Genomic DNA, 26,347 nt, shown 5'->3' on the forward strand with positions numbered 1-26,347 from the left:
ATTATAAACTGTTACAGGCACTATTTAGACCGGTGTGGTTTTCTCAGAAAGTTAAAAGTGGATCTGCTCTATGATGCAACCACTCCTTGGAAGGGGCTGTAAAGAGGTACCTACATATCTGTATTTATTGCTGCACTAGCCACGAGACCTAGGAAGTGGAGCCAACTGGATGTTCTGAATAAGTGGATTATAAAAACATGGTACACCTACACAATGGGACTCTATTCAGCACTTAAAAATGAAATTTGCAAAAGAAAAATGAAGGTAACTAGAAAATATTATACTGAATGAGGCAATCTGGTCCCAGAAAGAAAAGTGGCTTCTTTTCATTCATATGCAAATCTTAGACTCACATCTTCAGAGAGCTGTGTTAGAGTTGAGGTGAGTATCAGAAGAGGCCACACATCAAGAGAGGCACCATGAGAGTTGGGAGGCAGGGAAGAAGTCTGAAGTGGGGCATGGAGAGTAAAGCACATGCAGTGTGGAGTTTGGAGGAATATGGGGAGGGGGAAGGCTTACCGAGGTAGGCGAATAAGGAGAATGTAATATTGATGGGATGCTTTACCAAAATTAAGGGTATATGAAAGGGCATATAGAACCCTACAGCTAGCAGGTTGTGTTTTTGAATGAATGTCCTCATTCATATTCCCATCACAATGTGGTTGGTAATCCTACCCTGGAAATGTGGCACCAATCACCCTATCAGTGAATATAGGTAAGTTTAAGAATGCCTATACCATTATAACATGTCAGAAGTGATTCTGTGTGCCTTTGATGCTAGGTCACAACAGGAGATGCAGCATCTACCTAGCTCTCTGTACAGTCACCCTTGAACATCAACTCCTCTAGTGTCAGTCAGACCCCACTTCTGGTACCAATTTGTAGTCTTAGTATTTCTACTGCTGTGATAAAAACACCAAAGACAAAAAGCAGCTTGAGGAGGAAATGGTTTATTTTATCTTACAGCCCTCAAGTCACCCTCCATCACTGAGGGAAATCAGGACAGGGAACTAGAGGTAGGACCTGAAGCAGAAGCCATGGAGTGATGCTTGCTGAGTTATTGCCCATGACTTGCTCAGCCTGATTTCTTATACAACTCAGGACCACCTTCTCAGGAATAGCACCTCCCACAGTGGGCTAGGCCCTCCCACATCAACCATAAATCAAGAAAAGACTCTAAAAACATGCCTACAGGCAATCTGATATAGGCATTTTCTCAATTGAGGTTCCCTCTTCCCAAGTGGCCCTAGCCTGTGTCAAGTTGACATAGCACAAAACATCTAGCACAGCAGGTTATTTGACATGCAGAAACTCAATTATCTAATAGTCTAAGGTTCCAATATTCCAAGGCTGATAAAAAATAAAGCCAATCAACAAAATTCGATGCTTTTAGCATGATACTTTTAGAACTTCAAAACCCTGGTCTGTGAAAACTCCATGAAATTTTGGGATCAATATTAATATTTTATGAGCTTGGAACTTTTTGAGAAAAAATAATTCTTTCTATTTTGTGTCAACTTACTCGGGAGGGCTAATATAGAGCCTAGCACTTTCTTTGATGTGAGGATACATAGGCAAAGCCAACAATACAGACACATGGGAAAGCCCTATGGAGAGAGATTATACTAATGTCTGCTGGGTGAGGCAGGTGAATGACTAATTGGGCTAGCTGGCTGCAGAAGAGTCCAGCTCTCAGACTCCCTGTCTCCTACTCTAGTGAGATAAGCCACCTGTGCTGTGCCGAATCCAAATTCATTATCAACAGGATTTGTCTGTTTTATTTCACTGAAGTTTAGTTGTTTATCCAGCCATAATGACCGGAAAGAAATAAACATTTGCAGACGCATTATCTTTGGTCTCATCTTGCTGTCATTCACGGAAGGACTTTTTCAAACAACCTGGAGATCATATGATCAGATCTAGGTCAGTGCAAGGATTATTTCTCCCTACCCACAACTCAACAAAGTCAAGTCATATTTCTCTGGCTAGAAGATGAAGGAGGTTCCCAAGGTCTTGGATTAAAGCAAAGCAGTTAGCCTACTTCTTATCTTTTTGTCTCACGGGAGGACAGAACTTTTTAAAACAGTTCCTCGCACTGATAAGATCCAAGAGCTCACAAGCAATGTCTTTGTTTTCCTGGCACCCCCCATGCCTTCCCCTTGGCTTCTGAAGAGTTGAAAGGCATAGGATACCAATTGTAAGTCCGGTTCCTGTTCATCTTCCAGGCCTCCAGAGCCAGTGGTATGTGCAGAGCTGATTTCCATCCAAGAAATAAAATGAAGACGCCCCATGGCAAGGTGTGCGTAGGTGAAGGACAGCCTAGAACATGCGTGAAATAGTCAACAATAAGAGCAAAATAAAAGTTTTCCAACAACTTTCTAATAATCAACAGCAAATGTGTTTTAAGCTGAGTCTCTTCAGCTGTAGGTACCTCCCTGCTCCTTCCTTTCTGCCTACACATCCACTCCTTGAAGTATGCTCCTCTAGGCTCTGCTGTGAAGCTCCTCTCATCTCTGAAAACTCTTCTTCTAAAACTCCAGCTCACATCTCTGTCTCCATCGAACATCTCTGCTCATCTTGACTGACTTCCTCTGAAACATGGACTCCTGGTGTTGTTTCCCAAGCGCTCTCCTCTCTCTGCCATCGCCATCTTTGTCAATGGCGACTCTGTCCTACCAGCTCACTAGAAAGCCACTGAGTAGAAAGCTAGACTACTCTTTCACAAATGACAGTCCATCTGCTAACAAGTCCTGTGGGTCACATGCAAAGTTCAACCACTTCTCATGGCCCCCTCCAGGACCAAGCCCACCTAAGTCGGCACCCCTTCTTGCCCAGACTGTTGGGTTAGTCTACTAACTGGTCTCTCCGTTTCCATGTGGCCTTTTCGGAAGCCAGAATGGACCCTTAGAATAACAAATCCAATTGTGTACTTTCTCCCTCCAGAATCCTCCTGTTGCTTTGACTGCCACTCACAATAAGATTCAAACTCCATGATTGGCTCCCTATGGCTCTTGTCTACCTCTCTTCTCTGGCTCTGCCCACTCCAAGCTCACCGGCTTCCCAACTGTTCCTGGAAAACCCAAGTTCCTATTGCCCCACTGCTTCTGAATTCCTGTTCTCTCTGGCTAGCGACGCTCTCTCCTATCTTCTTCCACATCTGTGGTGTTCTTTCCTGTCCTCCTTCATTTATGGGTTCTACAAATTGATAAGGTAGCAAGGTCTTCCTTCAACATCTATAGAAAGGCAAATACCATGTTGTAGAAAACTACACTTCTTTCTTTTGTTTTTCTCCAAAGTATCTACTGACTGGAACATTAAATAAATAAGTTTTTGGTCCATCCTCTTGAGTCACAATGTGAGTTCCACTAGGGCAGAAATATTCTCTCTCTCTCTCTCTCTCTCTCTCTCTCTCTCTCTCTCTCTCTCTCTCACACACACACACACACACACAGTGCTAACTTCCCAGTGCCCAGAATACTTTCTGCCTTTTAAGTGGCCTGAACAGCACAACCTGTTCATGAATGAATCAGTAAGGAATGGACTTAGTCAACAGCCAAGCACCAGCTTGTACGGGGCAGAAGGCATATGGCCCGCTTCAGTGAAACACACATCTGTTCCATTTGGGTCCCAAGCTATACTTGAAACTCCCCTGGATGCAGAGCAGACACAAGACTCAAGGTTCCTAGAATCCCCCTTGTCTGGGGACATAGTATTATCCCCTTAGAAGTGAGTTCTTTAATGCTTCAGGTCTGGTTTCTAAAAGTTCACATTGTGTTTCTGTTGTGTCCTGATCTATAGAAAACAATGGAAAATATTTTTCACAAGAGATATAGTAAAGATTAGATGAGTGCTCTCTCTCTCTCTCTCTCTCTCTCTCTCTCTCTCTCTCTCACACACACACACACACACAGACGCACACACACAATTGTATAAAAGAATAATTTGGACTCTGCCTACTTAACAATTGACATTGATAATACGCTGTTGTAAGGAATAGCTGTGATAACACCGCCACACAATTGACCAAACCAATGGGTTAGTCTCAGCTGTAAAACACACCCTTCTGACAGAAGGACTGAACAATGCTTTAGCACCCCACAATGGTGCTTGTTTTACTTTATCGTAGTAAAAATGCTGAAAGGTGAGACTTCAGAAGTCATTTTAAAGTGGTAATTGGGGCTCAGAGAGTTTAACTAACCTGTCATGCAGTCAGAAATTAGAAAGATTTTTCTAAAAGACCAAGTCACTCTCTTTATATTTTTTTTAAAATTAGCCTTTCTGCCATGGATTTTTGTCCAATGTTTTAATGTTTAATTAAAATTCACAGAAAACGAAGAATCAGGCGACACAAAAGGACATGAAATTCTAGGTGAGCTGCACTGATTAGTCGTTGTGTGTGGGGGAGAGCGACGGTGTATTGGGAAAGGATGAAGTGAACTTACACAGGAGATACAAATCCTCTACCGTTTCATAGTGGGCTACATGATGTATGTGTTTGTCAAAACTCATCAAAGCATATACTAAAAATACGTGCATTTCACTGCACATAAATTACATTTCCATTTTTAAAGTTTAAAGCCATAAAGGAGAAAAATGAATTAGTCTTGAGTCTCAAGTTAAAAAATAATAATAGCACTGCTTGGGGGAGCTTTTATGAAACCTCAGGGAAAAAAACAGAATTCAAACTCTTCCTTTGCTGGGAGGAAGCTGAAGGACCGCATGGTAGATGAGTTTTCAGCCAACGGTCACGTGATGAGCTGCCCCACCTCAGCCATCCCTGGAGACGGCTGTGATGACACGGTGAAGCCAGAAGGCAATGTTTGGATTCATTATTTCAAACGGTTCTCAGGAGTCTAACCTCTGAATGATGTGGGCACAGGAGAGAGCATAGATCATAGTCACTCGGGGCAGGCCACATCCCAAGAGGTAATTCAGTCAAAAATCACAAGGGCCGATACCAATCTGCAAAGTCTAAGGATAAAAAAAAAAGGGGGGGGTTGGGGATTTAGCTCAGTGGTAGAGCGCTTGCCTAGGAAGCGCAAGGCCCTGGGTTCGGTCCCCAGCTCCGAAAAAAAGAACCAAAAAAAAAAAAAAAAAAAAGAACCAAAAAAAAAAAAAAGATTTTTTTTCACATGCTACACTTTATTCTATTTGTTTATTCCTATTTCATGCTACTTTTGCTTTTAAGAACTAGTCTCGTCTTCAGAGCAGTCTGTGAGGGGAACACATAGCTTCCAGTTGGAATGAGGAATAAACTTTATATTGGGATAGCCACGGCAATCTATCCGAAGTCATTTCAAATGAACCTCCTTCAAAGTCTCGTGGAAGCTTTAGCCACACTCAACCGAGTGGTCTATTTTTGGTGCACACAAGCTCTTATTTAAGGCAGGAGGAGAAGTAGGAATAAAAATGTCGCAGAGCAGTCAGGAGCCTTACGTCATTCCCCAATTGTCCCTCTCTTGAGTGATTGAGCTCTCTACCTCTTCTATACCGAGGCAAGTGGAATTCACACAGCCATGGAAAGGCATGCAAAAAATAACTCATGGAAGATACAGCCACAGTAAAGAAACAACAGAAAATAAACAGCAGACTCTTGCTTACCACACCAGCCTCTGACTATAACACAGAAATAGTCCCCTGACGTTCTCCTCAGAGGACACATTAAACAAGAGGCCTTAAGGAGAAAAGCATTTATTTGGCTGAGAGAAACATAAAAGTTATATGATATGAATCGTAGCCTCTAAACATGTAGGCCACAATGACCAGATGAGGATCACATAACTGAACGTTGCCAAATGGTTGACAAAATGACCAAAAATTAATTTTAAATCAAACAGGCCACCAACCCAAGGTGCTCCTGAACCACTCAGCCACCTTGCCTCTGGATGTCTCGTAGCCTTGGTCCCAAACACACAACAGACATGTAATGCCACCAGCACTGCCCAGAACATCTTGGCTCAGACACGAGTCTGTACAGTGTTCCACTACACATATGATATGAGAGCCACCAGGCCATACATGTAGCTAGTAGAACACTTGAAATGCGGCTAACATACTTGGAGACCTAAATTTTGAATTTCACTTCAGTTTAACTTAGTTTCATGTTGGCTAGCTTCACAGGACTGCCGGCTACTGCACTGAACAATACAGCCCAAGAACATTAGCAGATAAATTAACAGTTGACATTGATCTTATGTTCTTGGCATCTCTGTGGTTTCCCAAATGGACTTTGGAACATTAGACTTAGATCTCTGTGGCTTTGATTCAGCTATTTGATGGAGACACCTGCTATTCCCAGGGGAGAGGTTTCAGTCATGTCTGAGAACTTCCCCACAGTAACAAAATTGGCTGTGACATCTGAAAACACCCTCCGCTTTCCTCCTCTTGACCCAAGAGACTCTGGAGCATGGCCATTACATGCAGTTGATACATACAGCCTTTTACCCGTCTGCAATTCAGAACCACAGAAATAACAAGGTCTCCTGGTGGGACCCTGAGAAGAAAATAAAATGAGTGTGACAACCTGGCCTTGCTTAGGACACATTGATTACTCTAGCAGCTTTGTCCTGTGTGGCCCATCTCCCCATGCTGTAAGGGCAGAGCACCACAGCCCTAAGTCTCTGCCTTCACAGCCTCTCCTGAATGAAAGCAGTCCTTGGCGGAAAACACCTCTGCGATCTATGCATGAAACTCCCTGCAAGTGAGCAAAGTATTAAGCTTGAAGTATGAGCAAGGCCACATGGAATTAGCTAGAGAAGGAATCGGCTTCCATCGAATTGACTAGTCATTCAGCCTGGAGCAGTTAGTCACCACAAATGAGTAATATCCTGGGGCGCCTTGGTGGAAAATAACACCACAGCCATTTAGCAATGTCTTCACACATTCACAGATAGGATCTGTGTTTGCAGCTTCTGTGGGGTGTATGTGCCTTCCCTATGGATGCTGATGCTAGGGAGGACACTCGGGATGGGACACTACAAACACATCAACTACTAAGCAGTCTACGGAAGTGCTGTAGGGATGGGTAGGGGTGGGCGGATAGTAGAGAGCAGTTTGCAACTGGAAATGCTGTGGATGGCAGCATGGACAAGGTGAGTGAAAAGTAAGGAAGGAGAGCGAAGGCGTGACCAAGGATAAAAGACACAGCAATGGTGCTCGGCAGGTAAAGGTACTGCCACCATGTCTGACGGCCTGAGTTCCAATTCTAAGGAGAGAAAACCAACTCCTGCAAGGTGTCCTCTGACCTGTGCACATGCGCACGTGTGCGCGCACACACACACACACACACACACACACACACACAAATAAAGACATGTAGTCTTTAAAATTAAAATAGAAAGTCAGCAAGGAAGAGCAGGGCAGAGCTACGAGTCTACATGACATAGCCTCAGAGAAGATCTAACCGCTACTTACCACATTGCTGTGACAAAATACTCAAGGAGAAGCGACTGAAGGAAAGAAGGGTTTGTTCAGGCTCATGACTCAAGGGCACACTTCATCATGGTGGGGAGGACATGGGTCCGGAACTTAAAGCAGCTAGTGGCATCGAACCCATAGTCAAGAGGCAGAGATGGATAAATGCTGGGATTCATCTCTTTATGCAGTAAAGGACTCATGGACCCATGGGATGGGGCTGCCCCAGTTGAGGGAAATCCTCTCATCTCAATTAAATTAATCTAGAAAAACCCCCTCACTGACTCCCTCAGAGCTTTGTCTCTAAGGCAAGCCCTGGAATTTGTCTAATGCTGAAGCAAATGCTTTTCAACAAAGTGATGGTTAATCTTCTCTGACAATGTGGCTGGGTTGAGAATTCCCCTCAGAGACGCACCTTTGGGCATGTCTGAGAGGGTATTTCCCTAAAGATTTACCTAAGGAGAAAAGAAGACCCACTCTGAATGTAGGAGATATAAATATACCCTAAATTGTATTTATTAAGAGCAAGGAGGCAGACAGACTTGGTCTAGCTGCCTGAGAAACAGCTGTGTGTATGAGAATGGCCTGCCCACAACAGTGGCAGCCACTTTAGAAAAGTAGATAAGGAATAGGGTGTAAATACAGACACACACATGAAAGGGGAAAGACAGGAAAAAGCACGGGTGCTTGATCCCTGGGGGACTATTACATGAAATGGCTGATTGTGTTGATTAGGCTAATGTTAGTTACAAAAGCATGTATGCTTCCTACACACATACAGATGCTTGAAATGTGTGTGTATGTGTGTTCTATATGTGTATTTATAAACAAGAGAAAGACCCAAACTGTTCCATAAAGACTGTCACTGAGTGTATTACCTTACAGCACACAACAATACACATGTCCTCAACTGGACCAAGCATGATCACAGTTTTGAGACATTGGAATAGGCAGTACAGGGTCCTAATCTTCAAGAGGAAAGACACACAAGGGTTTTGACTCATTCCCACCCAGCTCTTTGCTTAGCAGTGCTGTCTTGACCTCAGGGTCAACAGATGATGGGTGAAATGAGACTAGCATGTTGTTATGCTAGGGACACACAGGCCCGACTTTGGTGTGATTGTCCTGGCTAGTTTATGTTAACTTGACACAGGCTAGGATCATCTGGGAAGAGGAAACCTCAATCGAGAAAATGCCTTCATCAGATTGCCTGTAGACAAGTCTGTAGGGCATTTCCTTAATTAATGATCAATATGGGGGGGTGGGTATGGGAGTGCTTCACCCACCATGGGTGTTATATTCCCTGGGCAGGTGGTCCTAGACTGAATAAGAAAACTGAGACAGAGGAAGACATAGGGAGCAACCCAGTAAGCAGCATTCTTCCATGGCCTCTGCTTCGGTTCCTGCTTCCAGGTTCCTGCCTTGAATTCCTGCCCTACTTTCCCTTCATAAAGGATAAGTTGCAAAGCGAACTGAACCCTGTAATCTCCAACTTGGCTTTGGTCATGGTGTTTCATCACAGTAATAGAAAGCCTGAGACACTGGCCGAGGCAATTGGGATGGGTATCAGAAAGGATAAAATTGTTTTGTTGTGGAGGGAAAAAAATTCTGTGGAAACACTTTTTTTCTGGGTTGTTGACTAGAAAACTAGGCTGGGTGTTTAGTGTAACAGCCCAGGAGATCCGAGAGGCAGAGGAAGTGAGTTAATGTTCATAGAGCAAGTTTTTCAGTGTTGGAAGGAGAAGCCACAGCTCTGTGAGACTGGAGAGACTTTATGGCTGGGTACACAGACCATGGCAGTAGATCACATACCTTACATGCACAAGACCCTGGGTTCAACCATAGGTACCATCAAAAGGAAAGACAAGACTGTAGGCAAGACTTCATTAATCATCTCAAGTGATCCAGACGTGTGGTGCTGGTAGGCAGAGAATGAGGTCAATGGGCCAAGTCAGAGTCCAGAAACAGACTACATACTCAAGCTCATTGATTTGGGACAAAGGAGCTGAGATAATTCAATGCACTACAACTAAATCCATGGGGAAATATGAGCAGGAGATGAATCAAAAGCCTAAATGCAAAGCTTCTGGGAAACCACAGATGGCAGGGCCTATTGGTATTTTTGAACCAGCTTCCCAGCTGCTAGTCTTGCTGGTTCTGAGACCAGATTTTCCTTTTCTTTGAGGCAATGTCTTACTCGCGTCAAACTCTTGATCCTCCTCAATGCAAGGATAGCTGGTAAGGAGCCATATTTTCATTTCATTCCTTACTTTTAAGAAAATATTTATTAATTTCATCTATCTGAATGCCTTGCCTGCATGTTCATGAGCCCACCATGTGTCTGCTTCAGATCCTCTGGAACTGGAGCTACACAGCTGATTACAACCCAGGTCCTCAGGAAGAGCAGCCAGTGCTCTTCATCACTGGGCCATCTCTCCACCCCAGGAAACAGTTCTGGGAGAAAAATGATGGTTGGGGAAATTTCGTTGCATCTTTACTGCAACAGTGGCATGTTCCAATTCAAAGAGAAGATAACAATGCATTTAATGTGTGTCCTTGCTTAGAACAGAGCAGGAAGCTAAGATACTCAAACGATTCTCCCTGTGGCCATTCTATGTTGTGCTTTATGATGAAACACCTCTGCTGTTTCCCTGAGTTATAAAATGCCCTTGGCCTCGTCACCTTTCTCTTACTCTGCATTTCTTCTTGCCATAGACAACGACCTCTCACTGTGTTGTGTTGAAGCTGCACCCCTGATGTCTGCATTGGAGTCTCCTTGGAGCAACAAATGGGCTCTGAACAAATAAGGAAGCATCTGGAAACTTCCAATTCTCTTCCAGGTAGGGGCAGAGGTTGGATGGATTGGAGCCATGCTAGGCCTTGGGAGGCCCTGAGTTCAGATCCTGAGCCACTGTTAAGCTAGAGATGATTTAATCAGCAATCTCTCCTACCAGTTTTAGCCTCGGTTTCCCTATATGTAGCATTCATCCTTGTGGAAGTTAAATGAGAAAATATGTAAGGTCCTCAATTCATGGCCTGTGCCTCTATGACAGACTATGTTAAGTGTAAATAGATCAGTTCGTTGGACCAAATAAATGAGTATTTTTGTTTTCCTATGCTCTTCCTTAGCCAGCATGAACATTAAACCAGAGAGCAGAGATGACAGGGCATGTGGAGTAAAGAGGGGAGGGAGAATCACTGCAGAAATGTAAAGAAATACAGTCATATTTAGTTTCAGGCAGCCAGTATAGAATGTTTTAAGCACGCAGAGACACGGGGACTGGATTGAACGTGGGTGTATTTGAGGCAGAAGAGGATTTTCTAAATTCTTCTCACTTGTCTTTAACAAATCATAAAGTATGCCTGGAAGGTGACAGCCCACACTGTTACTTGATGCCCAGAAAGGAGAGAAAGAGCATATGGTACCCAGGAGTCCTGAGCTTTACACAGCTGACCCTGTGGCTGCCGGAAGATGGGTGGGAGAGGTGGTCCCAAGTCGCACACAATCGACACTGAAGGAAGGAGGGCTGATTACTTCCTGTTTGGGGTAGAGGGGAATTGATTGTCTTATATCACTCACAGATGACAGATGCCCTCACTAGAGAAGCTGGTGGATGATCACATGACTGAACTAGACCCAGAAGGAGGAACCATTGACAGAGAAGCATGCATCAAACTCTGAGTATATCTTCAGTGTTCTCTTAGAGTCATTGTGCCAGAGAGAGGCGGTAAAGGATGTTCTAGAGCAACCAACATGCACAGCACGGGCTCTTGATTCTTGCTTATGACGAGGAGAAAGGACGAGGCTAAAACAGCTGCTGATCTAATGAGAAGCTTGGGTCCTGACCTTGTAAATCACTGCTAGGAAAATAATAGAGGGTCCAGCATGTCGGAGCCTATTTCAGCCAGGCAGTGTGGAAAGGGGCCAAAAATACCAGAGAAAATGTGACTTAGGATTCGGAAACATCAGAAAAAAAATCAATAGGACAGAAATGGCTCAGTAGAAATAAAAGTCCTGAATTATGAGTTAGAAAGCAAGGATTCTCGCATCATTCAAGGCAAAAATGTACCAACCTATGCAGCCAAGTTTTCTGCATCTCAGTCTTCTTGAGTTTTTAATAAGGGAATGGGTTTCAATTATCTGTGCAGAATGAGGCAAAATGGAATGTGGTGTCTTTGTAAGAAGAAGAAGGAGAAGGAGAAGGAAGAAGGAGAAGGAAGAAGAAGAAGAAGAAGAAGAAGAAGAAGAAGAAGAAGAAGAAGAAGAAGAAGAAGAAGAAGAAGAAGAAGAAGACGACGACAAGAAAGAGAACATGATACATTGAACTTGATCAAGTCTAGAACCTAATCTTCAGTTACAGCCCAAGAAAGTCCTGGGGGTGATAACAAGGCCAATATCTTTAACCTCAAAAGTGGGTCAGTGGTGAATGTGAACAGATCCCAGAGTCGGGGAATGGCTTCGAGACCTTTGAATAGACTGGAATCACTGTTTTCGTCTGTCACGGTACCCCAACTGAGGCCACTGGATATTTGTTCATGTCTCCCCTGGAAAACTCATATAGCAGTTATCAAAACAGAGAAACTGACATTTTAAATGTTAATATTGGTTGGTACAAATTTAAACTTACGCAGTTATTCTTTTTAAGACACAAACATTCCTGACCAGGAAATCCGAGTTCCTAAACCTCATCGAGGTGAAGCACAATGAAGAAGCTTTACATAAACATCCTGCTCATAATTCTGCTTGGCGTCGATACAGACCTTTGAGAATGATGTATGGGACCTCTCTTAGCCCAAGTGGGCTCAGTCCAGGGGTCCAGGGTCCTCAGGTGCCCAACAACAATGGTCACCAGAGACAGGCTCTGAGCCAGTGTCTCCCCATTCAGCTGTCTTACTTCAGTGAGGAAAATGAAACATGAACACACAGGAGTGTCGAAGCAAAGACACATTTATTACAGAGAACTGTTTTAAAGTGAGAAAGTTTCCAAAGGGCTGAGTCCCCGGGGAGAATTACCACTGGACAGGCAGATCCTTAGTGATTTCTATTAAGACTTGTTAATTCTCTGGGCATATGCCAGGCAAAGTCAGTGTGAGGCTGACACTGTGCATGCCCCTCTAGTCCAACAGGGGAGATGCCTCTGCACTGTTTGCCCAGTGGGGCAGGCAGTCCAGCCCTACTTGTTTCGTTAGCTGCTGGCCTTGGCACATGTTGCTGGTTGCCATCCTTGACTTATTTCCCTGGCTACTAATAAAACTATATCCTCTTTGTTCCCTGGTTACATGATTGGCTTCTTACCATTGTCCATGCTGCCTGTGAGGAGCTAACTCCCTCCCTTGGCAGGACGCACAAGACATGTAATAACTAACACAGTGTGGCCTCTCTAACACCACCACTCTCCCCACTTCCCTCCCACCGCAATGGGCTCCAAACCACCCTCAAGTGGTCAGAGCAGGTCTCACACCTGCACAGGCTCCTTGCGCTCATAGGTAAGATGACTGTCCTAGGTTCCTTTCTGTTGCTGTGATAAAACACTGTGACCAAGAGCAGCTTAGGAGAGGAAAGACTTTATTTGATTTATCATTAACAAAGGTTACAGTTCATTATTGTAGAGAAGTCAAGGCAGGAACTTAAAGCATCATATTCACAGTCAAGAACAGAGAGAGAGAAATGCACCCATACTGTCTGCTTACTTTCATCTAGCTTTCTCCTATCTTAACTAATTCAGGAACCCTGACTAGGGAATGGTGACACCCACAATGGACTCAGTCTTCCTACATCAATTAACAAACAACACAACCCCCCATACGCATGCCCACAGGCAAAACTGACTAGTCTCTCTGCCTAGGTGATTCTAGGTTAATTTTATCAAGTTGACAATTAAAACTAACCATCAAAGCATCCATTCCATCTATCTTGCCCTATCACACCTTTAAGAATTAAAGGAATGCTGTTATTTATATAGAAAGCCCTGGATTGTTCTGGGGAAACAGAGATACCCTGTTAACAGATCTTTCCACTCAGCTAAATTTATTTTCTTATAGACCAAGGGAAAGTATCATCCTTTATATAAGACCCATCCTTTCCAGAAGATTTAGACAAAGGAAGATGAATAAGAAGAGAGTTGGCAAACAGGATAGACATGGAGTCACACCTGTAATCCCAGCACTCAGAATGTGGAGGCAAGGGGATTGCAAGTTCAAGGCTATCTTGGACTACAAAGCAAGTTTTAGGATAGCTTGGGCTCTGTGCCCAGACTGCCTCAAAAAATTAATTAACATGTGAAAAATTATAACTGATAAAGTTCTGAAGGAAACTTTAAAACTGGATAAAGTGATATATGATATAGTGTCTGGCAAGAGTGGCCAGAAAAACCTGCTTGAGGAGAGGACACTTGGCTGAATGTCCTCAAGGGTGCCAAACTACGAGGACAGAATCATCCTTACGGATGATTGATCTGGACAGAGCTGACAGGACCTGAGCTGCAGTCAATAGAAGAGACCCTGTGAACTGGAGAATCAGCTGCAGATTCTGGGTGGGGGATGACCTCACATGGATCACAGTTTAAGTGGTTCCCAACCTTCCTAAAGCTGTGACCCTTTACTACGGTTTCTCATGTTGTGGTGACCTGCAACTATTAAAAAAAAATTTCTTTGCCAATTTGTTACTATAATTTTACCACTGTTATGAATCATAATGTAAATATTTTTGGAGATAGAGGTATGCCAAAGGGGTTGCCTCTCTCGGGCCCTACTGGATGAAAGAAGATTTCTCTGAGCTGAAGGGGAAAGATGGACCCCGACACACACACAGAAAGATCAGTGAGGAACAAGCCAGACCTGAGTAGATCGTGAGTACAAGATGTGGCTCTGCCACAGATCAGAAAAATGTCCTTGAGCTTCCAGTGAGGCCCCAGCAAGTGGCTGGTATAACTGGCAGTATGTCTGCCTGGGGTGTGTCTTAGTTTCCACTTATATAATATGATGTTGTATTGAGGATACCGAAGCTACATTCAGCTTATCTAGGCAAAGTGAGGTGGACAAAGTACATCAATTCATGCATAGGCCACCTGCGTACCACAGCTAAGGGCTTCCAAAACACAGATGCATGGTAGCTGAAAGTAGATACTGGGAAACGAGGCTGTTCAACTGAAGCAAGTGTCTCATGATCTCTCTGCTTATGTTTGACGATGTGTCTCCATGGGTGGCATTCAGCTTAGAACAAAAATGCCATTGTCTCTTAAAATCTGTACAGGATGGTCTTAGAGACTGAATGTTCACCTTCCCCCCAACCCCCAAAAATTCGTAAGTTGAATTGCCATGAACAACACGATGGTTGGGGGATGGGGCTTTGGGAAAGTAATTGGATGTCACCTGAGCCCCCAGAACTGTGTAATAATTTTTGCTGTTTTGAAGGCACCCAATTTGCAGGGTTTTGTTACAGCTTCCTGGACAGACTGAGATATTGAATGACCGGCTCTATTTTTCTCAGGGCAATTAACTAGAAAGAATGGTATTTAAAGAATATGGCACACAAGGGCCCCAGGCATCTTAACATAGAACTTCTCACAATGTTCTGTATGAATAAAATCCTTCACTGGGAAACGCTGCCCTTCAGAGCTCAATGAGGAAGTCATAAGTGTCTGGAAAATGGATCCCAGACTAAGCCACACTTTGAACTGCCAGAAAGAGATGCATGGAAACAGGAGTGTGTCAGCTGTGGGAACCAAAGGCTAACTGGTGTGAACCAACGCTGTGGTTCCCAAATGTTCTCCTGAGAAAAGACTACTTTAATCTATGATCCTTTGTTTATATAAAGAGAAACTGGGGTTTTCTCTTTATATAATTTGCTTTTTTAATGTCACCAAATGCCTTGTGATATTGCACCTGTTGGATCTCTTATAGGCAAGATGCCAGGAACCAAAAGATAATTAGCTCAGCTTTCCAGGTATGTAGAAAAGCGCGTGGGCTATGCATCATTCATTACAAACACTGCCCAATTGCTCCTATCTCCATAAAATGTGCTGAGGCTCTGTGTGTGTGTGTGTGTGTGTGTGTGTGTGTGTGTGTGTGTGTGCGCGCGCGCGCGCACGCACGCACACACATTCATACATGTGCAGGTATTCAAACAAGTATATGCATGTACACATGGAGGCCAGAAGTTGATGTTGGTGTCTTCCTCAATCACTCTCCGCTTCCTTGGAGTGTTTACCATGGAGTGTCTCGCTGATTCTGCTAGCCTAGCTTTCAGCCAACCCCAGAGTTCCTCCTCTCTCCACCTCCCCAGAGTTTGGATCCCAGGCATATGCTGCTTTACCCAGCTTTTGTGTGAGTGACAGGGATCCTGACTCATGCTTATATAGCATACACTTTATCTACTGAGTGCTCTTCCCAGCCCAAGACTTCCCACCTTAAAGAAAGCTCTGCACGACTGGTCATAAACTGAACCGCTCACAAACAGACACTTTCTTCCTAGAGTCCAGGAGGTTGAAGGTCCAGCCTTGGAATACCACCAGATTCCATGCCTGCTAAGGCCTTTTCTAGGATGTCACAGTCAGTGGTGGGAGAGCTACCTGTGTGTTCTTCCCTTTTAGTTGCCCTCGTTCACAATGCCTCTACCCTCAAAGACCCTACCTGCAAACACCATTCCATCAGGAATTAGAGTTCAACACCTGAACTTTGGGGTAAGTAAACATTCCAGCAGAAACAACAGGGCACTCAACAAATGTTCATGTGTCTTCTCGGCCAGAAATACTGCCAAACTCTGAGGATGTAAAGAAGTTTGAGCTCTAAGGGAACCTGCTCAAAGAGAAGAAGGCAAGTCTTACATTGAGGTAGATAGATAGATAGATAGATAGATAGATAGATAGATAGATAGATAGATAGATAGATAGATAGATGATAGATTGATAGACAGATATTTAGATAGATAGATGATAGATAGATAGATAGATAGATAGATAGATAGATAGATAGATAGATAGATATGTGTGTGTGTGTGTGCGTGTGTGTGTGTGTGTGTGTGTGTGTGATCTCCAAATTGTGGTCAGCTGGAAATTTGTTAGAAATGAAAATTCACAGTCCCCACCCAACCCCTCCTAAGTCACTCACGGCTGGTGGCACTGGCTGCCATCACATCCAAGTGGCTCTAGTATGCACAGGGGTTTGTAAATGAAGGGATTAACAAAGCATTCCTTCCTCTAGCATAGATAGGAAAAGCAGGGAAAGAAATGGAGGGAGGATAGGCCTGGGGTTGGGAGGAAGTACTGCAGTTTGTATCAAAGCATGGCTGAGATGAAAAGAGGAGAGGGCAGGAGAGGAGGGCAGGGGAGGGTGGTGACTCCAGACCACCTAGGGGGAAGATGGCCTGTCTCAAAGACAAGAATTAACTGTGTGTCTCTCTCTGTCTCCAAGGGTCTAGCTCTATCTGCCATCTTCTCACTGTGGTCTAGGATTCTCGTCCAGAACCCACACTGTGACAAATTGAAAACCGCAGTGATTAAACACCTGCTTGTTCATCACTGAGGATTTAAGGGTGGTCACAGGGGTCACATCTCAGCATATGGTCTGTCTCCTCTTTGCTGAAGCTGTTGGCACCCTCGCTGTCACAGTAGAGAGCATGCTGTGTCAGCACCAGAGAAAATGTACCGAGCACTACGCGGTGCCAGCCAATCCATCTGAGGTTTCTGGCAGAGAGGAGCCTCAAGGGATTCTGTGGAAGGCAGACATCTCAGAACTTAAAATTACAAGTAAAGGACGGACCTAAACACCTGCAAAGTTTCCCTAATCAAAGCCGATTAGGAATGAATAACCTAAATCAGATGGGTTGTATGTGTCTTTGCTTCTTGGGGTGATTGCTCTTCAGTGACAGGCACAAACCTTCCACTTCACCATTCTACTACTATTCTACTGTTCCAGTTCTACTCCTAGGCATATACCCTAGCAATACAGGCCACACAAAGTTCTTCCCAAGTGCCCATGTCAGCACAGTTCACAACAGCCCAAAGTGGGACCAATATACCTGTGCACGCTAGTTTGGGTTTGGTTTGGTTTGGTTTGCCAACTTGACAAAAGCTAAAACAAAAAGCTTCCATCTGGTTAACCTATAGGCACATCCGTAGTGTGTTTTCTTGATTAATGGTTGACAGGGGGTGGCCCCACCCACTGTGGCAGTGCCATCCAGGGACGATGGTCCTAGCTGAGCAAGCCATGGGGAACAAGCCAGTAAACAGGACTGCTCCGTGTTCTGCCCCAGTTCCTGCCTCTGGGTTCCTGCCTGGAGCTCCTGTCCTGCCCTGACTTCCAATCGTGCTGTACTCTAAACTGTAAGGTGAGACAGACTCTCATCACTTAGCTGCTTTTTGTCGTGGTGTTTATCATAGCAGTAGAAAGGTACTAGAGGGACTGGAGAAATGGCTCAGTGGTTAAGAGCACTGGATACTGCTCAGCTCCCAGCACCTACATGGTGGCTCACAATCATGGCAGTAGCAGGGGAGTTGATGCTCTCCCCTGGCTTTGATGTGTCAGGCACACATGTGGTGCAGATATCTGTGCAGGCAAGATGTCTATACACATAAAATACTGTTTTAACTAGAAGAGTAGCTAATACTCCCTCAGTGATAAATGTTAAATAAAATATTTTGCATGAGATAGTCCATATGGAAAGTGGAATGTTCTTCAGGGATAAAAAGGATAAAGTATACATAATATGGATGAACACCCAAAACGTTACGCTATCTCTACAAGGACAACTTAAAAGACTAAATATTCCATGTCTATGAGTATCTAAAGCAGGTCAATCCATAAAAATTTATGGAGACAAAAAATAGACTCATGGATGGTAGGACTTGGATAAATGCATATGATGTAACTAAGGGTATCATGTTTCTTTGGGGATGATGTAATGTTCTGAAGTTGACTGTGGTAGCATTGCATATATCTATATATACACTGGAGCTCAGTCAATTGCCCAACTTAAGTGGATAAGTTTTACAGTCTGTTAGCTATATCTCAATGCTTTAATTTTTCTCAGTGCTCTGACTATACATTTGACAAACACAGTTGGCTTACAGTCTTAGTGGACACAGTCCATCATGACGGAGAAGACACTGCAGCTAGAGCATTCAGGTGGCTGGTCTCATTGTAGCCACAGTCAGGAAGCAGAAAGAGATGGATGAAGGCACCCCACCTATCTTCTCCTTCTGGTTCATGCGATGGCCACACGCATACTCATGTTGGGTCTTCCCTAAATAAACTTCTCTGGAAATACTTTCACAAATAGGCCTGGCAGTTTGTCTCCTAGGTGTCAATAAATCCTGTCAAGTTGACCATCAAGATTAACTTTCACACTCAACAAAACTATTAACAAACACCAACGCCAGAACTTTCCCTCCTGCTCCACATCTCCCTAGTCATGGTCAATGATCACCATTAAGATGCCAGATGAGCTATAACTGTTGTAGTTGGGAATTTTGAATAATGCTACCTCAACCAGCATTTCAGTACTCAAGAAACTCAGACACAGTGTAGACTAGCCAGTAGATAATTGTATTTTGTTTTTATTCAAATCCAACCTCTTAGCGAATGCTAGAAGCTGACTCACACTTATGATTCTAGTAAAAATGACTATTGCCAGCTAATGGCACATTACTATTTGAATATAAATCATAACATCTATGGAATGAGCAAATGTCTTTTTACAATTTTTCCTTTAATTCTTGAATTCATTAAACATGAACTATAAAAGTTATTGTGAGTGTTTCTTTAGAAAGAGGGGAATAGGAAAGAAACTCCATCCCTTCTAAAGGTCATTTTTATATCTCTCTCACACACACACACACACACACACACACAAACATGCACATGCAGACATGCACATATACTACTTTGAAACACTGCTAAATTACGCATGTGAAAAGAAATAACAATCTAAGAAGTAAATTTCTGCAAGACTACATTGATGAGGCTTAATCGCCATCATAAGTCAGGATTCTCGGAGCACAAGGAGAATCGGCAGTGATTGCCCTAGCTACTTTCTTTGCTCAGGCCTCGGGTAGGCCAAAGACATTCACTGTGAAAGGTTCCATGACCAGTTTTTCCTTAATCACATCAGAAAAGCAAATTCCCTTCCCTGCTTAGCACAGAGCCAGAGGATACAATCTTCATTATCTGCAGGACTATGGATGCATGCACGAGAACACTCCATAAATCTGGGCCAAGTAGTATTTTAAGACATCAAGAGCTGGTAAGAATTTGTATTACATTTAACTGCACATTACAGTAAAATAAAATTGCTAAGAAGTGAGGGTATAAATAGTCGATTCCTGTTTATCATAGCCTATGGGGCTGCCCAGAAGTTACATCTTCAGAGATGTTTGCATAATTTGAATATTTGAGGAGATGGAGGACTGCATCAAGAATATAATATTTGGGGCAGGAGAGATAGCTCAGTCTATACAATGCTTGCCACCCAAGGACCTGAGTTTGATCCCTCAGCACTCATAAAAAAGCCAGTCAAGAGGGCACCAGCCTGTCATCTTATTTGTGGGAAGGCAGTGCAGGATCCTGGAGATGCGCTAAGCAGCTAGTCTAGCAGCCAGGGAGCTCCAAGTTCAGGAAAAGACCCTACCTCAAGAAATAAACCGGGGAGTGTTTGAAGAAGATATGCAATGTTGACCTCTGGCCTCCACACTTGCATGTAAATGCACATACATATGCACACACAGGCACATACGAAAGAGAAAGCTTGAAAAATATAGAGACGGTTAACCTCACAGAAACAGAAGCAGGCAAAAAAAAATTAATGTAACGTCAAGACCATATCCCCAAGGAGTTCCAGAGATACCAGACAAATTCAAGAAGAAATAATTGAAGAGTCAGATATACCCTACCTCAATACACGTTGGCTACAATGAAGAGGTCTGAGAACACCAAATGATGGAAAGGATACGGAGACATGAGAAACTAAGCTTCCCACTGTAGGACACTGATAACTGTCTATAAAGCTAAGCACACATCATCTATACTGCGGCCCAGTGATCTCAGCCATAGACATCCATCCAAAGATTGAAGACACATGTTCATACAAAGACTCATATAAAACTGGGCGCGGTGTGCAATGTTCACACGGCAGAAGTGGTCTTCTGCAAGGACACACGATTCAACCTATGAGGGCTCTGCCCTCACAAGCTAATGACATCCTCAGTGTCTCACATCCTAATCCCAGTGCACTGGGCATTAGGAGTCTATGAACGAATTTCCAGAAAGAAACAGCACCTTTGCATCGAACCTTCTGCAAAGCTGAAGGACTGATTAGAACTCCAATTATTGTGAAGAAATTGGAATGTTACACGTCCAGGCCCTAATTATAACTTCTCTTGAACTATCTTTAGCTCCTTCCTCACCCGCCTCTCTGCCTGATCTAATATCTGTGTGACTATCAGGTAAAAAAATTTTTTGAATATATTAAATTAGCAGATCCATAGCTTTCATTAACACAAAAGCTAAGAAGTCACGGGGTGCCCAGGTGCTGGCTCACACATTATTCTGCCTATGTCTACCAGGGTGTTTTGGAATGAGATGGATGAGGGCAGCCTGCAGGTACAGCTCCAGGCCGGAGCCTCGCCTAGAGCAACATTTGACTCAGCAGACTCAATACAGCACCTCCTCTTCTTCATGGAGGTGAGACCCAGCTAAGATGAAAACAGAATACTGGTTTTTGACAGGAACTTTAGTCAGTAGAAGGCCTGGGTATTGCAAGAAGCTGATCTCTATATGGAGGGGCAGGGGGAGCTCCTGTTGTCTGGCTGTCTTGGTCTGAAGCCTCAGTGAAGAAGCACTCTTTTGTCTTTAAACTATAACATTGATTCCCCTGAGTTTCTAGGTCACCTGTTATAGATCTTTGAACTCATTGTCAGCCTCCGTAAATAAGCCCGTGTGTATGTGTCTGTGTGTGTGTGTGTGTGTGTGTGTGTGTGTGTGTGTGTGTGTTAGTGTGTGAGAGTGCAGGCACATGGGTGGAGGTCAAGGGCCAGTCCTTGCCTTTCCCACTTGTTTCGGAGGCTCTCTTGTTATGTGTTTCTGTATATGCTGGCTGGACCTTGGGCTTTCCCAGAAATTCTCTTGTTTCTGCCTTCTGTGCACTGCCACATCCGGCTTTTTCATGGGCTCTGCAGATCTGAGCTGGGGCCATCACAGACTTGTATGGCAAGCACTTTTCCTACCAAGGCATCGGTACAGCCTGAGCAGATCCTTTTTAATGAATCTGTGTACCCCTCTGCATTTGGTGCCATTTCTATGGAGAACTCTGACTACTACAGAGTTAGTGGTAAGGCAGGGTGAACCCAGGACAGGAAAAGTGGCCCTGGGGTAAGCTTTCCTGGGTTGTGTGGCCTTCCTGGTCTGGAGAAATGAGGGGGTGACCCGAGGTTTCTGCGATTACCTTATGTGGTAATTGGATCTTAGATTCTGATTCATTTCCATTTAATCCCCAGCCATTTAACGATTTTCATTTCCCATAGACTCCTTTCTCAAAAATCTGACAATTCTGGGTAAATTTTCCACAGGCAACTCCAGGGTCATTACTACTAAAATCTTTCTATAAACGAACTTCTCCTAGGAAATCTCTTTTGTCGTTCACCACAAGGCCAATTGTCTGTATGTTTATAAAAAATTATATCAGATTGCTTGTTCCTTTTTTCTCTCCAGAGTGTTGCCCTAGCAACAGAGAGAACGGGACCACAGGTCAGCTGCTTGACTCCTGTCCACACCCCTGGACGGTCATGAAGTGGCACAATATAGCACCACCCACCCTGTCACGTAAAATTCTCTCAATCTCTAGTCACTGGGACTTTTGATGAGGGGACTCAATGACACCTCTAAGGACAGCCATCTCAAGAGCTGGGGAGTAGGGACCATCATGCCAGTGGTGATTTAAGGATGAGAGGAAGGGATCCAGTGCCATATAAACAACGGAGTGGGTGTTGTTCAGTGGATCAGTAACACAAATGTATCTTGGAATGTAACTGTAGAGATACTCTCTAGTGCAGTGTGCAAAAGTATTCACCTGTCAATAAAAAGCTGACTGACCAATGAGCTGAGTCAGGATGAGAAGGCGGGACATCCGGCAGAAAGAGTCAGGATTCTGGGGAATAGGTGAGCGGATTCACCCCTAAATGCTGGAGGAAAATGGTCACATGGAACTGAAGGAGAAGTAACTAGCCATGCGGCAAGACTTGAACTAGTCTAAACGGGTTAATTGAGTTATGGATTAGCAGAAAGGAGCCAAAGGTATTGGCCTAGGCATTCATTCATAAAAATTCAGTCTCACAGTCGCTATTTCAGGGAACTTGAGTGTAGGTGAAAATCATGAGGTTACAGTAAATCTTTATTTCCCTGGGGTATATCTGAGGCTCCGAGCTTAGAAACTTGTTGAAGGTCATTTTCTAGTATTTTACATAAACCACGCAGCACACCGTCTTTTCTATCTAACTTATTTCATTCAGCATGATTTTAAGATCTGTTCATGTAGTCAACTTGTAAACTGAGTTATTCGGTGTAAGAAATGGCCCACTGCATAAGGTATCCCACAGTTTGCTCTCAATTCACATAGGTGTGTACGTCTGGGTCATTTACAGTTTGGGCTAACCCTCCTGTGGCTAGTCATGTATACAAAAGGAAGTACAGCTTTTATTTTATTCTGCATTTTGTGCCCTATGTGCAGTCTGTGTTGTGTGTGCATATTCAAGCATCTGTGCGCGTGGAGGCCAGAGGCTGATGTCATGTGTCATCAATTCATCTCTGCCTTCCATTTTAAGAATGAGTCTCTCATTGAGCCTGTAGCTCACTGATTCGGCGAAGCTCTTGGGTAGGCTGTGCTCAGAGCTGCCTTTCGGTCCCTTCATCAAAAGCTCCTCCTGGCTACAGATAGAGAGAACCCACCTTCAGCAAGGTTGGACTGTGGTCCACAGTGTGTCACTTCATGGCAATCTTAGGGTACAGACAGGAGTCAAGCAGACAACCTGTGGTCCAGCTCTCTCCTGTTGCTAGGACAACCCTCTCAAGAGTACGGAGAAACAAACAATTTGATTTAATTTCCTTATAAACAATAAGTGACCTTGTGGTGAATAGACTAATGAGATTTCCTAGGAGAGCATCCCTTAAGGATCCCAGGGAGCCCCAGGATCCATCCGTCTGCCTCCTCAATGCTGAGATTACAGATGTGAACTGCCAGGCCTAGTGCTGGGGATCCAAATTCAAGTCCTTATGCTCGGATGGCAAGCAGTTTTCTGAGTCATCTTCCCCACCCAGGGAGGTGTGTACAAGGGACAAATACCCAGCAGTGGAAATGGGTGGCGTTTTTAACAAAGAATGTCTATGACGGATGTTGCCTGTCCAGTTCCTGATGTTAGCATTAAATAGACTATGATATATACCCCCAGTTCACTTGAGTATTTGATCCAGTGCTTTGCCTTGTGTTTTGGTTTTGTTGTTTTAGTTGTTGTTTGTTTGTTTGTTTGTTTGTTTGGAAAGTCAACCTGACTTTGTCATACGTCTTACTGCTAATATCTTCCTGTCTTAGCCTCTCTTGCAGCTATGACTTGCAGGCCTGGCCCACCATGCCCCGCCGGTGTTATTCTTAAGAAATAAATTAATAGACAAAGAAAGATATTCAAAGTCAGAAGACCATGTCAAGCTCTGACACACAAGTGTACCGTCTAGATGTATTTTTTTTTCTTCAGTTCATAGTATCTACCTGTGCTGGGCCAAAGTGTGGAACTCGGGCAGAAGGTCGCCCTCTCAGACCCTGAGCTAACTTGCCCATCCCCAATCTGGAGGTTTCATCAGGAGCTTTTCACCTGATGCAAAACAAGATAGAAAACCTTAAAACCTACAACCAGCTGAGCATATGGTGCCCCTAATTATCTGCTTATCGGTACCCTAAGTCCAAGGAGAGGGGAGTGAACAGAGGTAGCACTCCTTGCTCTCTAACAGGTACAATCTATGTCCCAAATTACGTGCAGATTAAGATTATTAAAAACAACAATGAACAATATTTGGACAGAAATAAATAACAGGGGAATGCTCATGCATGGGAAAGAAACTCAGAGAGGAGAAGGAATTACTGAACTGCCAGGGAGGAGGTCTTAGGGGTGGTTTGTGTTTTTTTGTTTGTTTGTTTGTTTGTTTGTATGTTTGTGTTTGCTTTTTTAAATTAAATTATCAGTAATTTAGACTTAAGAGAGGGCACAGTGAACTAACTTACCTCTGCTGTCCAAACTTAAAGCAGGCAAAAATAAAAATCTTAAGACAAGGTGGATTCGCACTGAATTGGGAATGAGGCCGGAGGGCTCTTACACATTTCACGGGGCATCGTGAGTGTAGCTGGAGTGGGCTGTTGAGAAATGAATCAGCGAAGTGCTTCTAGCAAACAAGTAAAGGCTTCCTGGCTTGGTTTTGTTTTCTTCTGGGAATTTAACTTTAAAGAAAAAAAAGGGTCAAAATTCATTAATTGTCTTGGTGCCAGGAGTATAGGAACTGTTCTCTTTATCCCAGGATTACTTGAGTAGGGGAGATTTCTGGGTTAAATCCTCAGGGAAAAAATGCAAAAGGAAGCCTCCCACCTCACTCGGCCCCCTAGAAGGAAATGTCAAATAAATTCACCAGAAGAACAAATCGTCTAATCAATAGACCGACAAATGAACTGAACAGACAGTTCTCGAATGAAGAACAAACGACCAATAAATATGTGAAGACAAGTTTGACATCCTTAGCCACGAGGGAACACAAATCAATAGGACATCGAGATTCTATCTCCAGTCAGAACGTCCATCACCCAGAAAACAAGAGAACAACACACACATCCGTGAGAATCGGAGGCCAGGAGAGGATCCCTTACACCCTGCTGGTGGGGATGCAAATTAGTACATCCACTGTGGGAACCATTACGGAGGCTCCTCAGACCATACATAGAACTACCATGTGATCGAGCTGTATCATCCTGGGTGCGCCAGGTCAAGCAAATCTCAGATACCTGCATACACACGTCTCTTCTCATGTGATTCTCAATATCCATACAGCCAGCCCATGTGGAGAGGGATGGACGGTTCGTCCACTGGTATAGATTCCATCTGACATACATCTTTGACTCCCTCGAAATCCATAGGTTAAGGACTTGGTCACTAGCCTGTGGTATTATTGAGAGACAGGGTTTAAAGACCTTGGGATTCTGTGGAGGACTCTCCTCCTCTTTTTTTTTTTGGGGGGGGGGTTCTTTTTTTTTTCGGAGCTGGGGACCGAACCCAGGGCCTTGAGCTTGCTAGGCAAGCGCTCTACCACTGAGCTAAATCCCCAACCCCGACTCTCCTCCTCTTGAGGGCTACTGCTAAGTCTGTCCAGACATCCTAATTCCCTCACAACCCTGAGGGAGAACCCCCACCTTGAGCTTAGACCTCAGAGTTTGGTTCTTTGGTGTCTGTCAGTCTAAAGCTGGTTTTCTTCCTTGAAGTTCCCCTGACACCGTGAGTACTGTGTTAGTCAGCTTCTGTCACTGTGAGGGGAAAAAAATGAGGCAGAGATGCAGACAGACTCGATCTTAACTGGCCAAGGTAGCTTCCTTGGAACCTCGGCGGGGCCCGGACCTTTCTGTGGGATGAAGGTGGAATGGATTTAGCCGAGCTGAGGGACAAGCTTATATACGTAAGTAACTACCAGGACGTTGTAGCTATTGTTTTGTGGAGCGCTCCCGCGTGCGTGCGTGAGTGCGTGCGTGCGTGCGTGCGTGCGTGCGTGCGTGCGTGCGTGCGTGCGTGTGTGTGTGTGTGTGTGTGTGTGTGTGTGTGTGTGTGTGTGTGTGCGCGCGCGCGCGCACCAGGGTGGGTTGTTTTCGATACCAGGCCATATTGTTTCTGCATGATGGATCTAGATGGTCAGGCTGGGA

General features: G+C 44.1%; 1 long non-coding RNA gene across 3 annotated transcripts; it reads right to left on the minus strand.

Moving 5' to 3' along the window:
• Positions 1-26,257, minus strand: LOC120094250 (uncharacterized). Of its 3 annotated transcripts, XR_010054265.1 has the most exons (5): positions 26,049-26,257; positions 25,847-25,957; positions 25,442-25,594; positions 24,674-24,886; positions 1-2,319 (listed from the first exon to the last, which is right to left on the minus strand). It is a non-coding gene; the product is annotated as an uncharacterized LOC120094250 (long non-coding RNA). The 3 variants fall into 3 exon arrangements; XR_005488442.2 differs by having other exon boundaries at positions 25,847-26,257; XR_005488443.2 differs by lacking the exon at positions 24,674-24,886 and having other exon boundaries at positions 25,847-26,257.
• Between the last annotated feature and the right edge of the window lie 90 nt (positions 26,258-26,347).

This window comes from Rattus norvegicus, chromosome 8 (genome assembly GCF_036323735.1).
Source record: "Rattus norvegicus strain BN/NHsdMcwi chromosome 8, GRCr8, whole genome shotgun sequence".
Lineage (NCBI taxonomy): Eukaryota > Metazoa > Chordata > Mammalia > Rodentia > Muridae > Rattus > Rattus norvegicus.